The sequence below is a fragment of the Lathyrus oleraceus genome, chromosome 2, assembly GCF_024323335.1.
Source record: "Lathyrus oleraceus cultivar Zhongwan6 chromosome 2, CAAS_Psat_ZW6_1.0, whole genome shotgun sequence".
NCBI lineage: Eukaryota > Viridiplantae > Streptophyta > Magnoliopsida > Fabales > Fabaceae > Lathyrus > Lathyrus oleraceus.
The window spans coordinates 124256267-124263291 of record NC_066580.1 but is presented as its reverse complement, the minus strand read 5'-3'; positions in this window follow the sequence as shown (position 1 = coordinate 124263291).

Genomic DNA, 7025 nt, shown 5'->3' with positions numbered 1-7025 from the left:
CAGTAAATGTCTGGGATGGGCTTAAAGATGCCATCGTTAGGAGGATGTCAGAGCTAGTCAGAATGAACATTCATATGGATTATATCTGAAAGATGTATCTGAATCTCGAACGTAACCGATGAGGGTGTCCGTCTGAATGAACTTTTATTTTGACTGTATCGGGAGGATAATTAACCTGAAAAAAAAAAGTTAGCCTCATGCCATGTCATGATGCATGAGATGTTTTATGCTTTTGAAAATAAATGCGAACATTATATGCCTGCATATGCTGTGAAATGATGTAATGAATGAATTATGCGTTTGGGAAGTTCTGCCAGGGGAAAATAAATCCCGAGATTCCGGTTGGAGACATTTGTGTTGATGACCCTTTCTCAGCTGGGGGTATTTGATTTCTGTCTGATGGTAAAACATTCAACCGGACCTGGCTGGGATAAACAGACGACCAGTTGTCTAGTAATGCCAATTTCTTATGGGGAATAACTGGTTTTGCTGGGGGGTAGAATTAGCAACGGATTCATTGGAAAACATGGTTAGACCTTATCCTCGATCCCGAAGTCTTTTAGTAATTGTGATCTCTATTTTATGTAAGTATTTTTGGTAAACCTCGATCATATTCAAATGCATATATTAATTCAAAATAAATCAATGGACATTTACGCAAACAAAACAGAGAAAGTAAAACAAAAGCATCTTTTTGGAAATAAAATTGTATTGATTTTTTGAAAGAGGGCCTATAAACAGGCAATTTGAATACAAGGAAACAGAAATCCTAGTAAGAGGAAATTGTCAAGGAAGCAAGGAACAAGCTATGAAGTAAAAGTCCTATTGACTTTAATTCTACTACTGTCATTATGTCTTCAAGCGTCTCATCTCCTGCTGTCGGATAGAAGTGATTGGCTTGTTCAGTCCCTTTGACTTGGGTGAAGCTGACTGAGAACGGGACATAGTCATACGCTTTAATCCCTAATTTTTGCCTGGACCGCCTTTTCAGGTTTTCAGTCCACCAGGATACCCTTTTTTGCCCAAGCCGCCTTTTCAGGTTTTCGACTTGCCGGGTGTACATTTTTATATGTTTATCCCTAATTTTTTCCCGAACCCTTTTGGTTCGCCGAGATGCCCTTACTTTTGCCTAGATACGTCGACCTAGCGGGTCTCTTTTATGCGTAGTATTTTTTAACTATGTCTGCGTTCACGGGATGCGGGAAGTGTAACACCCTTCTAAATACCCCAAAATATTTAATTTAATATAATAACCTATCAATCAGAGTAATTATGCCCCGAAGGGTGTCACACAATAGTTTCACAACATTTATCAAAACATCCTGTCATGCTCATTTATTTATCAAATAAAACAGTTGCATAATACGCAGCGGAATAGAATTCAACATCAGCATGAGACATGTAACACCATACATGTAAACTAATTCTACAATTTCCAACAATACAACGAAAAGGTTCCCTCCCGATGTTACATCTACCAGAGCATGACCCATAGGACACTACTATAGACTCCAAGCGTTAGCTTCTATTCAATTCATTTCTCGTTACCTGAAAAATGGGTTGTAAGGGTGAGTTCCTCAATCAATATAATAAGCATTATAGAGCAACATGTAATGCTAAGTAAATCACACATCAATTCACCCTAACCAGACTACGCATTCAGCAACGGCAATATCCGTCCAAACATCATATTCAACAATAATATATATCATATGCATAATCCTCAAACCATATTCAACACCAACAACACAACACAACGATTTACTCACTAATTCCTCACAATGGGAATTAGCTACAGCCCCACAGGCTATGCCATGCATTCATTATGCAATGAGACTCCATGAAATGCGGTACCGACTCTTCTCGAACATATAGTTCAAGCTCACCGATCCCTCCAGATACGGCTACTGAGCTCACTAGTCCCACTCATTGAGATCTAATGCCTCACTCACTAATTCCTCACCATGGGAATTAGCTACAGCCCCAAAGGCTAGACTATGCACACTAATCATCTAGTATGCAAACATCAACAACAATTCACAACTCACTAATTCCTCGCCATGGGAATCAGCTACAGCCCCAAAGGCTAAACTACGCATGCTAATCACCTAGCAATACAACATCAACAACAACTCAAGAATAGACACATGCTCGCACTCTACGCCATCGAATAGTCTATTCACAACTGCATACATTCACAACATCATGCATAATATATACATTCACCGCATCATATACATCAGCAATATTTCATCACATAAGCATGTCAGATTATGCCAACCAACCACTACAATATTAGTACATTCTAATATTACATCTCTGCTCAAAACAGCGGGGATTAATCCCTATCACACCATAGGCAACATAGGCCAACCCTCACATAGGTACACAACAATTAAAACAACAATTTTTCCATTCTGCTACAGCGTTAACCGGTTAACGCCCTGGGTTAACCGGTTAACGCAGCACAACACGCCTTCTGTCTCAATTTTTAACAGTGTTAACCGGTTAACGCCCTGGGTTAACCGGTTAACGCAGCACAAACAGCCAAATATCAGAAATGACAACAGTGTTAACCGGTTAACACCCTGGGTTAACCGGTTAACGCAGACAAAACAGCACATATTCATAATCCAACACAGTGTTAACCGGTTAACACCCTGGGTTAACCGGTTAACGCAAGACAGAAGCTGTTCCTGCGCTAACTCAAGGCAGAATGCAGAATTCTCCGCATTTTCCGCCATTGGAGGACTTCCGGACCTCCGAATCCGATTCCGTAAAAAAGCTATACGATCGGGAAATTACAACAGACTCAATTACCGATTAAATTTCAACTTCTAATACGGTTCATCCAACAAAATTTCAGCATTCACAATTCCCAATTAGGGTCAAATTAACAGCTTATTACTACCCATCACATATTCTCCCATAATACCCATTAATCGAGATAAACCCCCCTTACCTTGACAATCCGGCAGAATCTTTGAGCTTCAAGCTTTCGTTCTCCAACCTTTGCTCTTCAGCTCCTCTTCTCTGCCCTTTTTCCTTTTTCTCTCACGATGCTTCTCTGTTCTGTTTTCACGTGAAATGCTTTTCCAAAATGAGAGCTTTTCCTTATTCCAACATATATATATTCCCAAAATAATAATAATCCAAAAATAATAATAAAATTTCTAATTATTCAATTAAATTAATAATTACATTATTAACTCAATTTAAATAATTATTTTATTATTATCGGGGTGTTACAACTCTCCCCCACTAAAAGAGTTTTCGTCCTCGAAAACATACCTCAAGCGAACAACTCTGGATAAGACTCCTTCATCTTACTCTCCAGTTCCCAAGTCACGTTGCCACCTGCTGGTCCTCCCCAAGCTACCTTCACCAAGGCAATCTCTTTACCCCGCAACTGCTTCAACTCTCGATCCTCTATCCTCATAGGTGATGTTTCAACAGTCAGGTTATCTCTCACCTGTACATCATCTACTTGGACTATATGCGACGGATCATGAATGTATCTCCTCAACTGAGACACATGAAAAACCTCATGCAAATTCGCAAGCGACGGCGGTAAAGCGATACGATAGGCTACCTCTCCTATCCTCTCCAAAATCTGATAAGGACCAATGAATCGAGGTGTCAACTTCTTCGACTTCAAGGCTCGACCAACACCAGTTATCGGAGTAACACGAAGAAACACATGATCTCCCTCTTGGAACTCAAGTGACTTCCTCCTCTTATCATGATAACTCTTCTGACGACTCTGAGCAATTCTCATCTTATCCTGAATCATCTTAATCTTTTCTGTAGTTTGTTGAACAATCTCCGGTCCAACCACAGCACTCTCACCGGACTCATACCAACATAAAGGTGTCCGACATCTCCTACCATACAAAGCTTCAAACGGTGCCATACCAATGCTCGAATGAAAACTATTGTTGTAGGTAAACTCAATCAAAGGCAAATAACAATCCCAAGCACCTCCTTTTTCCAAAACACAAGCTCTCAAAAGATCTTCTAATGACTGAATCGTCCTCTCAGTCTGACCATCAGTCTGCGGATGATATGCAGAACTCAATCTCAGCTTAGTTCCCAAAGCCCTCTGCAAACCTTCCCAGAACTTCGATGTAAATCTAGGATCTCTGTCCGAAACAATACTGGACGGAATACCATGCAAACTTACAATCTTCTCAATATACAACTCAGCTAATCTCTCTAACGGATAATCCATTCTAATCGGAATGAAATGAGCCGACTTCGTCAATCTATCAACAATCACCCAAATGGCTTCAAAATTCTTATTTGTCCTCGGCAAACCAGAAACAAAATCCATACTGATACTATCCCACTTCCACTCTGGAATAGCCAACGGTTGCATTAGCCCAGACGGCTTCTGATGCTCAATCTTCGACTTCTGACAAGTCAAACAGGAATACACAAAACTTGCAATTTCTCTTTTCATTCCCGGCCACCAAAATAACTTCTTCAAATCATGATACATCTTCGTAGCTCCAGGATGGATACTTAAGCCACTACGATGTCCCTCCTCAAGAATACTCTTCTTAAGTTCTGTAACATTCGGAATACACACCCGATCACCAAATCTCAAAACACCATTCTCATCAACTCTGAATTCGCCACCTTGGCCTTGATTCACTAAAGTCAGCTTATCAACCAAAAGCATATCAGATTTCTGACCCTCTCTGATCTCCTCCAGAATACCACTTGTTAATTTCAACATTCCCAATTTAACACTATTGTGAGTACTCTCACACACTAAACTCAAGTCTCTAAACTGCTCAATCAAATCCAATTCCCTAACCATTAACATAGACATATGTAATGATTTCCGACTCAATGCATCAGCCACTACATTTGCTTTACCCGGATGGTAATTCAAACCAAAGTCATAATCCTTCAGAAACTCTAACCATCTCCTTTGTCTCATATTCAGCTCTTTCTGATCAAACAAATACTTTAAACTCTTATGGTCACTGAAAACCTCAAATCTTGATCCATACAAATAATGCCTCCACAACTTCAGAACAAATACCACAGCTGCCAACTCTAAATCGTGAGTAGGATAGTTCCTCTCATGAACCCTCAGCTGTCTCGAAGCATAAGCTATAACCTGCTTATTCTGCATCAACACACCACCTAAACCCAACAATGAAGCATCACAATAAACCTCAAATAATTCCGACGAACTCGGTAATATCAAAATAGGAGCAGTAGTCAACCTTCTCTTTAACTCTTGGAAACCTTCTTCACATTTTGAATCCCAAACAAACGCTTGCCCCTTTCTAGTCAACATCGTCAATGGTAACGCCAACTTAGAAAATCCCTCAATGAACTTCCTATAATAACCAGCCAAACCAAGGAAACTTCGAATTTCAGCAACAGACTTCGGAGCTTCCCACTTAGATACCGCTTCTATCTTAGAAGGATCAACAGCAACACCACCTCTTGAAATCACATGACCAAGAAAACTAACCTCTTCTAACCAAAATTCACACTTTGACAGTTTAGCAAATAACTGCTTTTCTCGCAGCACTCCTAAAACCACTCTCAAATGCTCAGCATGCTCTTCTTCAGATTTCGAATACACCAAAATGTCATCAATAAACACCACGACAAACTGATCTAAGTACGGATGGAAAATCCTATTCATGTACTCCATAAATACTCCAGGCGCATTAGTCACACCAAAAGGCATTACAGAATACTCATAATGTCCATACCTCGTTCTGAAAGCAGTCTTCTGAATATCCTCAGTTTTCACACGTATCTGATGATACCCAGATCTCAAATCTATCTTGCTGAACACACTCGCACCAACCAATTGATCCATCAAATCATCAATCCTCGGCAAAGGATACCGATTCTTGATCGTCACTTTATTCAGTTGCCTGTAGTCCACACACAACCTCATAGTACCTTCCTTCTTCTTAACCAACAACACTGGTGCACCCCACGGTGACACACTTGGACGAATAAACTTCTTATCCAACAAATCTTCCAACTGACTTTTCAATTCAGCTAACTCAACAGCAGACATACGGTACGGAGCCATCGATATCGGTCTAGTACCAGGTACCAAATCAATTGAAAACTCAACTTCACGCTCTGGCGGTAATTCATTCACTTCTTCCGGAAACACATCAGGAAAATCACACACCACCGCTAGATCACCAATCACCAGTTTATCTTTAGCCTCTAAAGTTGCCAACAGCATAAACAACTCTGCCCCATCTGCCACTTCCTCATTCACCTGCCTGGCTGATAGAAACAGACTCTGCCCTTCCTCAATCTCAGGAAATATCACAGTCTTAGCAAAACAGTTGATATAGACTCGGTTAAACACCAACCAGTTCATTCCCAAGATAACGTCAATCTGCACTAATGGAAGACACACAAGGTCTATCCCAAAATCTCTACCAAAAATATTCAAAGGACAACTCAAACAAACCGAAGTAGTAGTCACTGAACCCTTTGCAGGAGTATCAATCACCATACTTCCACGCATCTCATATATCTCTAACTTAAGCTTCACAGCACAATCCACAGATATAAAAGAATGAGTAGCACCTGTGTCAATAATAGCTATAAGAGGAAAGCCATTAATATAACACGTACCTCTGATCAAACGATCATCTGCAGAAGTCTCAGAACCGGATAGAGCAAAAACCTTGCCTCCCGACTGATTCTCCTTCTTCGGCTTAGGACACTGGGGACTGATATGACCCAACTCTCCACAGTTGAAACAAGTTACAGTCTTCAATCGGCACTCTGCAGCCAAGTGACCACCTTTCCCACACTTGAAACACTTCATCTCAGCACTGGTACACTCGTGAACACGATGTCCAGCCCGACCACATCTATAACACTTAACAGGAGCACTAGAGTCTCCCCCACTAGGCCTCTTCATCCCACTCTGCTTCTGAAAACCTTTGCCAGCTGCATACGGTTTTCCACGATCCATCTGATTCTTACCCTTCCTATCAACCCTCTGCTGATAGCTCTCT